Consider the following 13,709-nt stretch of genomic DNA (forward strand, 5'->3'; position numbering starts at 1 on the left):
GTGCAGTTTCCAAAAGGCTCTTGTTGAGGCTCAGGGCCATTACAATCTGCCCTCTGTCAAACTCAGCTCAGATAGGCCGTGAGTCTTCCCAGTTCTACACATGGACAGTATACTCACTGATACGACATGTACTGTGCATGTGTCTGACTAGCAGTCATTCCACACTAGGTGATGTTGCTATTACCTAGATGGGTTTATATCTACAGATCAGTTGTCATAATGTTCTGTATGATCAGTGTAAATTGTCCCATACATCACCATGCTGCAGCCAAATTGTAACACATTCGCCTAAATAGCTAGGTTATTTAGTCGCAGAAAATTGCCCTATATATCGACATGTTACAGCACAATTGTAACAAATTATCTCCCACATCACTATGTTACAGCAAAACTGTAACAGATTACAGTATACATCAACATTGTTTCATGAAATTAAAACAAATTGTCCCATATATTATGAACACTTGGTGGATATCGTTGGGCAGTTATGATCAGTTGATATGGTGAGTGCCATTACCCCAGTCACGGTGATTACCACTACCCTGAATGTAAGGTTAAGAAAAATGTGCTGACAGTAGGTGTCAGGTACAGAATCTCAAACAATATTCTAACAGGAAAATTTGAGAGCTTGTGGGCTGTAACTAAGCCCTCACAGTATTATAGTATCCTGTATGAGCATGTGCACATGTTAATATGGCTCAGGTTGTCTGAGAAATCATATGTGTATATATCCTGTCTCGGTAAAATATATGTTTGGAGATTGCAGCAATGTACATGCACAAATGTTACTAATTCTAATTGTGATATCAATTTTGGTTGTGCCTTCTAAGTTTAGAGCAACTCTCGACTCATCTGAGAACTTGCAGCCTAAGCATGTATGCACATTCAGATATGTAAGTGTGCTTAGTAAGTGAAGATTCAGACGAGTGGTCATTTATTCTAAACTTAGGAGTCATATTCGAAAGTGAAATCATGATTATGCTTGCTGACATCTGCAGATGCATATTGATGTAAGATCCAAGCATTTCATATTTTGTGGTATTGACATGAATGCAAGTGTTCTTTATAGGAAAAGGTGAGAGTTTTTGACATCTGCATGGTAGTCAACCTGATCATGATAGTGGTAGTCACCACGTCATAATTTCTCCACAATAGTATCCACCATGGATTCATAGAGTATGAGGAAATTTGCTACAATTGTTTTGTGTAACAATGGTGATGTATGGCGTAATTTGTTATGATTTTGTTGTAACATACTAATGTATGGAGTCTGGTGATATTTTTCCTGTAACATGGCGATGTTACAGTTTCATGCTAAATGATCATAATGTAACATTTTTGCTGCAACATTGCAATTTATCAGACAATTCATTACAAATTTAGTGTAATAGAAGAATCTCTTACAATTCTGCTGTTACATCTCGATGTATGGAGCAGTTTGTTACAATTCAGCAGTAACATGGTGATGTACAAGACACTTTGTAACAATGTCACTGTAACATGGTGATGTGTGGTGCAATGTGTTAAAATAGTGCTCTTACAGATGTGAAATATCATGCAATCTACACTGTGTGATAGCAAGTTTTCATTATGAGCAGGAGAACTATTTTGTATTGCAATATACAGTTAATGACCAAGGATGGAGTCACTTTTTTGATAAATAATACAGGACGATTTGGTTTCTTTAGTGTTGTTCAATGATTGAACTGTGATCACTTATAAGTGCAGCTTAACGTCTATGTTAGGTAACCAATGCCAATAAGAAGGCTGTGTGTGTTTTGTGTTGTTGTGAAAAAAATTATTTAAATATTTTAAGAAATAATACATACATTATTTTGATTTCCTGAAAATACAGTACAGTGCAAAAACTATTCTACCTACAGGTGCACTTTAAGGTGTAAGTAAGATGGGCAGTCATGTTATGCATGTTTGGTAATAATAAATCTGTATGTATTCTGATAAACAATACCGACAGTTTCATTTAGGTACAAAGAACAACATTTAATTTGTGATCAGAGACCTCTAGTTACCCAATAAACAACCCGTGTGTTTCTGCATGAAATGTTTATGAATTTTGATAAACAGATTTATTTTGGTGGAAAAATTGTGTTTTTGAGATATCGAACTTTTCTTTCTGTATAAAACCCTGTTCATCATTGTTTCTGATCGTGTTGCATTTACATTTCGTATTTGGAGCATTACGAAAACCTACTTGTGCGATACTAAAATATATGGTACAAAGCATTACAGATCTCATTGAAACATATAATTTTTAGTAGAGTAAGTACTGATAAAGTGTCAGATTAAGTGACTTTGGTGTATAAAAAAGCTGCTGTAGGTAGACGTACCACATGGCAAGTGATAAAAGAGCTATATTAGTCAGTCATTTATAATAATTATGGTTTTCTTGGTGCATTATCATCTTCCCCCTGCGAGCTAACATCCCTAAATAGCATCAACCCAAAGATTAAATTTACTATGGAGAAGGAGAAGAACGGACAACTTAACTTCTTGGATGTATCAGTTCTCAAACGGGCGGATGGGACCTTAGGCCATAAGGTCTACAGGAAAGTTACGCATACTGATCGCTACCTCCATAAGAACTCAAACCACCACCCTAGGCAAAAGAGGGGGGTCATAAAAACATTTGTGGATAGGGCCAATAATATTTGTGAACCAGGCTACTTACAAGAACAGCTACACTCCTGGAAATTGAAATAAGAACACCGTGAATTCATTGTCCCAGGAAGGGGAAACTTTATTGACACATTCCTGGGGTCAGATACATCACATGATCACACTGACAGAACCACAGGCACATAGACACAGGCAACAGAGCATGCACAATGCCGGCACTAGTACAGCGTATATCCACCTTTCGCAGCAATGCAGGCTGCTATTCTCCCATGGAGACGATCGTAGAGATGCTGGATGTAGTCCTGTGGAACGGCTTGCCATGCCATTTCCACCTGGCGCCTCAGTTGGACCAGCGTTCGTGCTGGACGTGCAGACCGCGTGAGACGACGCTTCATCCACTCCCAAACATGCTCAATGGGGGACAGATCCGGAGATCTTGCTGGCCAGGGTAGTTGACTTACACCTTCTAGAGCACGTTGGGTGGCACGGGATACATGCGGACGTGCATTGTCCTGTTGGAACAGCAAGTTCCCTTGCCGGTCTAGGAATGGTAGAACGATGGGTTCGATGACGGTTTGGATGTACCGTGCACTATTCAGTGTCCCCTCGATGATCACCAGTGGTGTACGGCCAGTGTAGGAGATCGCTCCCCACACCATGATGCCGGGTGTTGGCCCTGTGTGCCTCGGTCGTATGCAGTCCTGATTGTGGCGCTCACCTGCACGGCGCCAAACACGCATACGACCATCATTGGCACCAAGGCAGAAGCGACTCTCATCGCTGAAGACGACACGTCTCCATTCGTCCCTCCATTCACGCCTGTCGCGACACCACTGGAGGCGGGCTGCACGATGTTGGGGCGTGAGCGGAAGACGGCCTAACGGTGTGCGGGACCGTAGCCCAGCTTCATGGAGACGGTTGCGAATGGTCCTCGCCGATACCCCAGGAGCAACAGTGTCCCTAATTTGCTGGGAAGTGGCGGTGCGGTCCCCTACGGCACTGCGTAGGTTCCTACGGTCTTGGCGTGCATCCGTGCGTCGCTGCGGTCCGGTCCCAGGTCGACGGGCACGTGCACCTTCCGCCGACCACTGGCGACAACATCGATGTACTGTGGAGACCTCACGCCCCACGTGTTGAGCAATTCGGCGGTACGTCCACCCGGCCTCCCGCATGCCCACTATACGCCCTCGCTCAAAGTCCGTCAACTGCACATACGGTTCACGTCCACGCTGTCGCGGCATGCTACCAGTGTTAAAGACTGCGATGGAGCTCCGTATGCCACGGCAAACTGGCTGACACTGACGGCGGCGGTGCACAAATGCTGCGCAGCTAGCGCCATTCGATGGCCAACACCGCGGTTCCTGGTGTGTCCGCTGTGCCGTGCGTGTGATCATTGCTTGTACAGCCCTCTCGCAGTGTCCGGAGCAAGTATAGTGGGTCTGACACACCGGTGTCAATGTGTTCTTTTTTCCATTTCCAGGAGTGTAAATCATTTACGAATGCCCTTTGCGAAAAATGGTTATACGAAAAACGAGATTAACCGAGCACTTCACCCAAATAGAAAAATGCCTAAAAATAGGAGACAGCAACAACCATCAGCTGGAAAAGTATTTCTTCCGTTCATCCATAATATCACGGATCACATTGGGAAAGTACTAGCCAAGTTTCACGTAGAGACCATTTTCAGACCTACTAAAAAATTAGTGAATGCCTAAGATCAACAAAAGATGCTCGTCACCCCCTAGCCACCCCAGGGGTATATAAAATTCCGTGTAGTTGTGGCAGGGTTTACATAGGAACTACAAAAAGAAGCATCAATACACGGTTGACGGAGCACAAAAGAAACTGTCGCTTGGGGCATATCGTCAAATCGGCAGTAGCGGAACATGTTTTTAAGGATGGAGATCACGAAATAAAATTTGGTGAAACAAGCGTGCTAGCGAGGACGTCGCATTATTATACACGTATGTATAGAGAGGCAATTGAAATCCACAAACATCAATACAATTTTAGTCGTAAAGAAGAAGGATTAAAATTGGATAAGATATGGCGGTGGACGTTGCATCAATCACGTGACAATCGATTGCCTGCAATCGAGAGAATAGACGATAGCCAGAGATAGCTGCACATCGACGCCACGTGACGTGCGGTGGCGCCCTCTAAGATATCCATATAAGCGGCGGTCCCAGCTCCTAGCAGCCAGTCGTTGGCTCACCTCCGAAGATGTTCTCCGTAGTTGAGAACGAAACGTCAGGGAGAAGAAGTTCTACAGGTCGACCACGGCAACTTAGCCCGGAAGTGTTTATTGATGACAACGTGTAACTTCCTAGTTACCTAAAGACTGACTGTCCGCTTTCGCGTCTCCACCAATACTGTTCCTCTGTCCGTCGCCGGCCGCGTTTCCGGCGTGCTGAACATCGTCGCTTAATTGACTAGTGCAATTCCCACCCTGAAGCCGTCCATCTGATTGGCTGCAGCTTATTCTACATTATTTTACCTTTTAACATATTTAAATAATCAAAGCCTGACCACTTTCACGTTGTAAATAAAGTAACAATAATATCCATTACATAATAAATGTTAAATTCTTTTTCGTAAAACCAATACAATTTCCTTTTTAACTATGCATGTCATGGCCAGTATCCGTGCACCAATGTGCTTTCTGATAAATAAGTAAAGAACAAAAGTAGCTATTATTCACTAAACTTTATAACAAATATTCTAACACATAATAATTCAATAAAGTGTCATGCTGTCAACGTTCAGTGTGTTTTGTGTGGAGGAAATGATGAAATAATACTTAACTGAAAATAATGATAATTTAAATTCACTGTATCTATTAAATAAATAAAGTTAAAGAGTTGATATTTACAAAATTTCTCATTTTAATGATGCGCTTCTATATGAAATATCGATCGTTAAAATCGACCAAAGCGTTCAGATTTTAGCATTCAGGTTTTATTATAAAACTTGTTAATTTCACTTTAACATTAAATCCTAAACTATTACAGATATAATCAATGTTCATGTTTTATTGGTATCATGATGAAAATTTATGAAGGATGGTAGATCAAAATTACTGTGGCTTCATTCCCTGAATTACTACAGAATTAAATAGTTTTCGTAAATGTTTCCCTTTATGGCCGATCTTAGGTCCACCATATTTAACACTGCTACGTCTCCTTGGCCACAAACGGCTTCTACGGAATTTCCCTGTTATGTAGGTTCTTGTCTGTCTCACTCGCACACTGCAGCACTTAGGTATCATTTAGCACAATAGACATCTGTGAATTTCCTCATCTCGTGGCTAATCTGTGCTCTTTGTGGCACACGGTCCTGGACGACAGGAATCGTTTCACAATTCCTGAAGGCTGACTCTTTTGGCCATATATTTAAATGGGAGCGAAATGCTCGTTAACTCACTCCCCTTAAAATGGCGTTTGCTCAGTTTGGTTTTGTAGTACCAGTAAAACAGTCTCATTTAGACCCAGGAGTAACTGTCAAATATTACTGTATTGACTGAAATATCCATTTTGTATTGTTATAGAACAATTTAGAGGCCGGCCGGTGTGGCCGTGCGGTTCTAAGCGCGTCAGTTTGGAACCGCGTGACCGCTACGGTCGCAGGTTCGAATCCTGCCTCGGGCATGGATGTGTGTGATGTCCTTAGGTTAGTTAGGTTTAAGTAGTTCTAAGTTCTAGGGGACTGATGACCTCAGTAGTTAAGTCCCATAGTGCTCAGAGCCATTTGAACCATTTGAACAATTTAGGCAAGGATATAGCACCATGGCACTTAACTCGAGAGTCCACAGTCATGTATGAAGTGTCAAATATAAGTTACCTATTCAGTAACTGGCAACTGAGAGCTATATAGAACAGTAACACAAATTGTTTGCTCTGTGCGTGTGTGTGTGTGTGTGTGTGTGTGTGTGTGTGTGTGTGCGTGTGTGTGTGCGCGCGCGCGCATACCTTTTACTGAAGAGACTTACATTTACATATTTTAGATACTGTTACATCCTTTACGTATTTCTTGACACATAATTCAAGTTGTTCATCTACTTTTGAACATTGGACAAAATTCAGATTGTTTGGGTACTTCCGAACATGGTCTCACAGTATCGTCCACATATTTACGTGCTTTTGAAGCTGTGTGTGTACATGCGAGAAAAAATTAACTGATGAGGCAGAATTTTTGCTAACAAGGCACAATTTTTGCTAACAAGGCAGAATTTTTGCTGATGAATCTCATTTAGCAATGTATCTTGGTGAAAAAAGAGAGAGAGAGAAAAAAGCTGAAAGCTACGTTTTTAAATTCAGTGACCTACAGGAATTTTTATTTTATTTTTTAGTTAAAAACTGTTACAGTAGGCTAGACATCACATTATGTTTTCTTCTGCGTAAACGACTAGGAAAAACAGCGTGTAAAACATCTACACTGTCTGAGACTAATCAAGAGCAATAGCGTCTAAAGTGATGGCGAAGTTTGGTAATACTGATAAGTACTTTAGCTGAGACTCGTCATGTATTTTGCGATTTGACAATCTATTTTCTGCTGCTCATCAGATACATCACGTATTCTTCTGTGATGTAACACTGTCGCCGAATCATTTGACGTCGGCTTACCTATACCTGAGCCTAATTCAAACCTCTAAAAATGTCACCTTAAACTGTTGAAACTGATAAAGTGGATCTAATAAAATATTCTTGTGTAGGTGACGACTGAACTTCATCTTTGGTGAAAGAACATTCTTTTGCCTAACTTACCACATTTACACAAGAAAATCTGTAAATTATCCTCTCAGTCTTAGGTAAATTACATTGATATCTAATATTATTTACAGCTTATTAACCCATCATCAGAGTGTAGTATTTGACGAAATGAACAAACGGAAATTGCAGTTTCCTAATCGCACAAAACATGCTCTATTGTAACTAGCTGACAACTGTTTACAAGAGAGGGATTAGTCAACTTCTTGTAGTCTAATGCTGTAGAGAGTTGTTTCTCTTTTAATGCTATGGACTTTTCCGAGGCCAAACAAATTTTTCTGATCTTCGCTTTAAATTAAATTAGTTTTCTAAAGACGTGCAATGCATAATCGGTGTATTGCCAAGGGCGTTTAATGTAGATGCTGCCGTACGCTGATTAGTTTGCGAGAGATTTTTGTGCCTTGCAGTTTGCGAGAGATTTGGATGCCTTGTAGTTTCTACTTTACATCCAACAATTGCAGGATGTTACACAATTCGACTGTCAATAAGAGCTTCTTAGGTCATTTTTTGCTCACAAGCGAAACTAAAAATGTTATATCTTACCTAGTCGTCAATTATGGGGTGTCCAGGAAACCTGCTTTCTCGGATCGCTAAACAACGTTCAAACAAATCGTATTAAATAGTTTTATTATAAAATAAAAAAAATAATACTATGTGTTACACAGATGTGTCGCAAGCAAAAGCCGGCCGAAGTGGCCGTGCGGTTAAAGGCGCTGCAGTCTGGAACCGCAAGACCGCTACAGTCGCAGGTTCGAATCCTGCCTCGGGCATGGATGTTTGTGATGTCCTTAGGTTAGTTAGGTTTAACTAGTTCTAAGTTCTAGGGGACTAATGACCTCAGCAGTTGAGTCCCATAGTGCTCAGAGCCATTTGAACCTTTTTTTTTTTTTTTTTTTTTTTGTCGCAAGCGAAAGGTTTCAGACAAAATAAGATATCTCTTCAGCATAACAATTCCCAAGTCCGTGTTACATAGACAGTGCAAGCAAGTGATTAGAGTTGACGCTTCAGTCAATGTTGCTAGTCTGGAAGCTACTGTAGAGCTGGCCGTCGCCAGTAGCTCACGGTGCTTACGTCCTCCTCACATAGGGGCCGCTGCTGTCGCATTGTCGTCATGGAGATGGGTCGGTCAGTGTGCGATTGGCTGTTCTCTTCTCACAGCCGTCTCTGCTCTATCGTTCCCGACTGGCGTGCCCGCACTTCACCTTGCGCCGTAACCAAAAATGTGTAGATTATGTAAGAACTGGGGCCTGTCAAATAGAAAACTGGTGCGAGGGCGGAGGTTGGGATTGGAGGAAGATGCATAGTAGAACTAGTTGTGAAAACTAACTGCGCCGGTGGAATTCGTCATAATAGTACACCACAGTTTGAGAAGAACAGTGTTATACACAGCTACAACACTAAAGGGAAAAATGACCTTTATTACCCATTGTTAAAGCTGTCAGTGGCACACAGAGAAGAAGTTCAATATCCAGAAATCAAAACTTTTGATAATTTGCCAAATAACATAACATTTTTGACAGTTAGCGAAGTAGGTTTTAAATATAATTTAAAATCATTTCTCTTGGATAACTCCTTCTATTCCATTGCTGAATTTCTTCTTAATAACTGGTAGGGAACAAAACTTCTTTTAAGTATAGTTGAATGAGTGGGAAGAAATGTGTGTCCACGAATGTTAACACTAATCACGCGTATACAGGGGTGGTCCATTGATCGTGACTGGGCCAAATATCTCACGAAATAAGCGTCAAACGGAAAAACTACAAAGACGAAACTTCTCTAGCTTGAAGGGGGAAACCAGATGGGCTATGGTTGGCCCGCTAGATGGCGCTGCCATAGGTCAAACGGAAATCAACTGCGCTTTTTAAAATAGGAACCCCCATTTTTATTACATATTCGTGTAATACATAAAGAAAAATGAATGTTTTAGTTGGACCACTTTTTTCGCTTTGTGATAGATGGCGCTGTAATAGTCACAAACACATGGCTCACAATTTTAGACGAACAGTTGGTAACAGGTAGGTTTTTTAAATTAAAATACAGATCGTAGATACGTTTGAACGTTTTATTTCGGTTGTTCCAATGTGGTACATGTACCTTTGTAAACTTGTCATTTCTGAGAACGCATGCTGTTACAGCGTGATTACCTGTAAATACCACATTAATGCAATAAATGCTCAAAATGACGTCTGTCAACCTCAGTGCATTAGGCAATAGCTGTAACGACATTCCTCTCAACAGCGAGTAGTTCGCCTTCCGTAATGGTCGCACATGCATTGACAATGCGCTGACGCATGTTGTCAGGCGTTGTCGGTGGATCACGGTAGCAAATATTCTTCAACTTTCCCCACAGAAAGAAATCCGAGGACGTCAGATCCGGTGAACGTGCGGGCCATTGTATGGTGCTTCGACGACCAATCCACCTGTCATGAAATATGCTATTCATTACCGCTTCAACCCCACGCGAGCTATGTGCCGGACATCCATCATGTTGGAAGCACATCGCCATTCTGTCATGCAGTGAACCATCTTGTAGTAACATCGGTAGAACATTACGTAGGAAATCAGCATACATTGCACCATTTAGATTGCCATCGATAAAATGGTGGCAATTATCCTTCCTCCCATAATGCCGCACCATACATTAACCCGCCAAGGCCGCAGATGTACCACATGTCGCAGCCATCGTGGATTTTCCGTTGCCCAATAATGCATATTATGCCGGTTTACGTTACGCTGTTGGTGAATGACGCTTCGTCGCTAAATGGAACGCGTGCAAAAAATCTGTCATCGTCCCGTAATTTCTCTTGTGCCCAGTGGCAGAACAGTATACGACGTTCAAAGCCGTCGGCATGCAATTCTTGGTGCATAGAAATATGGTACGGGTGCAATCGATGTTGATGTAGCATTCTCAGCACCTACGTTTTTGAGATTCCCGATTCTCGCGCAATTTGTCTGCTACTGATGTGCGGATTAACCTCGACAGCAGCTAAAGCACCTACTTGGGCATCATCATTTGTTGCAGGTCGTGGTTGACGTTTCACATGTGGCTGAACACTTCCTGTTTCCTTAAATAACGTAACGATCCGGCAAACGGTGCGGACACTTGGATGATGTCATCCAGGATACAGAGCAGCATACATAGTACACGCCCGTTGGGCATTTTGATCACAACAGCCATACATCAACACTATATCGACCTTTTCCGCAATTGGTAAACGGTCCATTTTAACGCGGGTAATGTATCACGAAGCAAATACCGTCCGCGCTGGCTTAATGTTACGTGATACCACGTACTTATACGTTTGTGACTATTACAGCGCCATCTGTCACAAAGCAAAAAAAGTGGTCCAACTAAAACATTCGTATTTCTTTACGTACTACACGAATATGTAATAAAAATGGGTTTCCTATTTTAAAAAAACGCAGTTGATAATCGTTTGACCTATGGTAACGCCATCTAGCGGGCCAACCATAGCGCCATCTCGTTTGCCCCTTCAAGCTAGACGAGTTTCGCTCTTTGTAGTTTTTTCGTTTGATGCCTTTTTCGTGAGATATTTGGCCCGGTCACGATCAATGGACCACCCTGTAAGCTGACTCGTTCCACGTCATTTCGATGAATAAATCATTTAGATGATCTATGGAACATTTTGCTAACTAACTTCCTAACTGAAATAGAAGATTACTTTCAGAATCAAGAAGCAAAACCGATAACACCTGAGGTGAATGAGTAATTGGTAGGTGTAGAGAAGAGCTGAATGTAGCATATTTGTTGTAAAATTGTTTAGACGAGCCAACTAGCAATCTCCCACTTAACATAAGCCAACAACTTACGTGAAAACTGATACTAATACATCCAGGTATAAAGGACGCTGTACGCTTACGAGATTGCACGATGTTACTTTACCGAATAATATCCTTCAAATTTCAGCAGCATTTCAAAACCTTACTGAGGTTCTTATATGTATGTACATTACTGGAGAACGTAATCCTGTATCATCTCCATAGATAGAGGTGATTATACGGCCAGGGAAATCCTCTAGTAATGGCTCTATCAAGCAGATAATTAATCCTATCCTGTATGGCTGCCGTGTCAATAGTGGAGTGGGTTATCTCTTGTCTGAGAGTGGTTTGTACGCCTATGTCCACCAGAAAATGCATCAAAGCAACCGAAGACCAACTCTACTATCTCTTTGCGCTATCCGGATCCTTCGGATTACAAAGGCACTCAAGAGTCTCTGAATATAGGAACTAGTTTCCTCTTAAGGCCCGGTTTTCTTTAAAGCATTATAATAGTTGCTAAGAAAGGAAGTTCTGTGATCTTTTGAGAAAGATCTATTAGATTAATAAAGCCGTAAACAATTACCGCCTTCGTTTTCCAGGAAGCGTCAGACACAGTTATTGAAAATTCTGTAGAGATGATTATCAGTTCCTGACGGATCACTGTACACTAACTCTGGGTGGACTCTTCACATCTTCTCGGACAGGTCTTCAACAATGGGATGGCGGTTATCGCTGAAAAATCCTGTTTTCGGTTATACCATTTTTTTTTTCATCTTCACTTCAGTTTGACTGCTGAAACCGCTCAGAATACTAGGTTTCTGAAATAACTGATTTTCGGCTTTTTATTCCTATTATTCCCAGTAACAAAAGTAGACTGAACAGATGCTGAAAAATTACAGTGATGGCGAACGAGCAGATGTCGATCGATACAGGCGCAACTGAGGGAGGCGGTTGCCCCGACATCGTGAACGGAAGGCCATACGTTGATGACTTTCCTGTACCGTCACTTTCATATGGTAATTTTTCACCTTAAAGCAACCACAAGATTAAGATTTCAGTTATTTCCCTAACTTTATAACAAGCCCTAAAATTATGGGTATGTCAGTCACATATACTTCCTTTTCAAAAGAACGTTGTGTATGTTTTCTCCTTATGAGATGTCGCAAGTCTGATGTGGCTCCTCCCATTTTTAATCTTGAAACATTGCACTTCCAACATAGGAGTGGCCTCATTCTGCGATATAACCAAAGTCCGAGGACGACAGCGAGAAACTACAGTATATTCGTAGACCAGACGGTGGTAAGTCTTACATAGTCCACTTACACGCGTATCATCGAATCTGCCATGCCACACGGCAGCAAGTACATTATTGTCTCAGTAATACTGTACCGATTCTTATGTCTGCGTTTGTTGCTAGTATCTGATTATTGACGTTGCTGTTAATGGCAGTGATCACGTTTTGCATTTTATATTACGACCCAGTTTTTGAAAGCAACGAAAATTATACGAATAAACATTACTCCTTTTTAAAAAAACGATTTATTTAAAAACCAAAGATTTTAGCACTGCTTTTTATACTAATTGATATGCCGATTTTTATGCGATTATTGCTAAAATATAATAATTCCTTTAGAAGCGAGACGAAACAAATACCAAAAATACCAGTTATTGAGAACTAGAATACCGCTGTCTGCTTCAACCGGTTTCTCCCATTTCTACTTAACTGTCTTTCCTCATACTTGCATCAATAATTTCACCCACTATCAATAAGGCGTACAGAATTTAAAACAAAGAGCTGTCGTCGGCAACTAAGTATAGCACTACATAATCGTACATCCGAGTGAACATTAATATTACCTACATAGTAACTGAAAGAAAGTCATCGAGTAAAACAGAAGTGATTTCTGGCGTTCCCCAAGGTATTGTTATAGGCCCTTTGCTGTTCCTTATCAATATAAACGATTTTGGAGACAATCTGAGCAGCCGTCTTCGGTTGTTTTCAGATGACGCTGTCGTTTATCGACTAATAAAGCCATCAGAAAACCAAAACAAACTGCAAAACGATTTAGAAAAGATATCAGAATGGTGCGAAAAGTGGCAGTTGATCCTAAATAACGAAAAGTGACAGGTCATCCACATGAGTTCTAAAAGGAACTCGTTAAACTTCGGTTACACGATAAATCAGTCTAATCCAAAAGCCATAAATTCAACTCAATACCTAGGTATTACAATTATGAACAACTTAAATTGGAAGGAGCACGTAGGAAATGTTGTGGGGAAGGCTAACCAAAGACTGCGTTTCATTGGCAGGACACTTAGAAAATGTAACAGACCTACTAAGGAGACTGCCTACACTGCGCTTGTCCGTCCTCTTTTAGAATACTGCTACGCGGTCTGGGATCATTACCAGATAGGACTGACGGAGTACATCGAAAAAGTTCAAAGAAAGGCAGCGCGTTTGGTATTATCGCGAAATATGGGAGAGAGTGTCACAGAAATGATACAGGATTCGGGCTGGACATCATT

Source organism: Schistocerca nitens, chromosome 1 (genome assembly GCF_023898315.1).
Source record: "Schistocerca nitens isolate TAMUIC-IGC-003100 chromosome 1, iqSchNite1.1, whole genome shotgun sequence".
NCBI classification, from domain to species: Eukaryota; Metazoa; Arthropoda; class Insecta; order Orthoptera; family Acrididae; genus Schistocerca; species Schistocerca nitens.